The sequence below is a fragment of the Miniopterus schreibersii genome (genome assembly GCF_964146895.1).
Source record: "Miniopterus schreibersii genome assembly, chromosome: X".
In the NCBI taxonomy this organism is placed as follows: domain Eukaryota; kingdom Metazoa; phylum Chordata; class Mammalia; order Chiroptera; family Miniopteridae; genus Miniopterus; species Miniopterus schreibersii.
Genome location: NC_138104.1, coordinates 85041312 through 85042589, shown reverse-complemented (window position 1 = coordinate 85042589; position 1278 = coordinate 85041312). Strand labels below are relative to the sequence as shown.

General features: G+C 62.6%; 1 pseudogene across 1 annotated transcript; it reads right to left on the bottom strand.

The window, feature by feature from the left end:
* Positions 1-568: 568 nt before the first annotated feature.
* On the bottom strand, positions 569-1078 carry LOC308551054 (ferritin heavy chain pseudogene; annotated as a pseudogene). The gene has a single exon. The product of its transcript is annotated as a ferritin heavy chain pseudogene (transcript).
* Between the last annotated feature and the right edge of the window lie 200 nt (positions 1079-1278).

The window sequence follows — 1278 nt, the reverse complement described above, 5'->3', positions numbered from 1 at the left end:
ATGTCTAAAGGAAAGCCAGCCCAATTGCCAGATGCATTATCACTGTAGCCGGGGGTGAACTTGTCCAGTGGCCCCCAACTAGCTACCTAGAATGAACCATTAAGATTTCAGATAGAATGAAGACCCTTTTATTTTAATCCCTGCCCAATCCCATTCCCCTCTCTTCTTCCCCAGAGGCAACTGCAATCCTGATGTTCAGGCCACCTTTCTCTACTTCTACCCTGCACATGCACCCGGATTCACCAGGGCCCCGCCTCACCCCGACCCCATACACCACGTTGTTTATAGGAGGAAGATTAATTCTGTGTTTTCCAGGGCCTGGTGGAATACCTCCTCCCTCTCTCCGTGGCGATCCCAAGCTGCACGTGGGTGGGGCATGGGTGGGTGGAGAGACTCCTGGATACCTGTTCTAAAACTTAAAAGGTCAGGGTTTTTGCTCACACCAATCAACCAGACACCTTTATTTAGGAAGCAACAAGTTTATTGCAAGGAGGCAATACAGCAACTGAATTCTCAGCATGGTGGCCAGGGAAGTCACCCCATGGCTCCCAGGAAGGCAGGCTCGATTCTAAGTGCTCTCGCCAACGAGGTCGGATTCCTCCGGGGCACCCGCCTTGCGCAGGTTGGTGACGTGAACCTCCAACGCTCTGATGAACTCCTGCCCCTGCAGGTAGTGACCCTCCAGGAAATGGCCCAGCTGGGGGTCCTGCTTCTCGGCGGCCAGCCTGCTCAGGTCGCTTAGGCCCCGGCTCACCGTCATCGCCAGGTTCAAGGTGCGCTCGAGGGCCGTCAGGCTGTTGCCCCGGTAGCCGTGGTCGAGCCAGAAGATTTTCCGCGAGTGGGGGCGGCCCCCGCGCGGGCCGTGGACCCTGATGAGCATCTCGGCGTGCTCCTTCTCGTCGCGGGCCTGCTGCAGGAGGAGGTCGGCCAGGGGCCTCCAGGCCGCGCCCCGAAAGTACGAGGCCACCGCGCTGTACACGTAGGAGGCGTGGAGCTCCAGGTGGATCTGCTCCTGCGCCGCGGCCGCGCAGTCGGGGTGGTAGTTCCGGCGCAGCTGCGAGGCCGGCGGGGTCCCCATGGCCGGAGGCCCAGGCAGGGGCCCCGGGCCCAAGATGGCGCGGAAGCGGGGGCTGCGAGGCGGGGGCAGGGGAGGCGGGGTCTCAGTGTCCCAGGGGGAGGCGACCAGGGCGGCAGGAGGCTGGGTCAGCGGCGCTGGCGGAGGGGTTCCCGGGTCCCCGGCAGGCGGACAGGAGGCCACCCGCTGACGGGCTCGGTGGC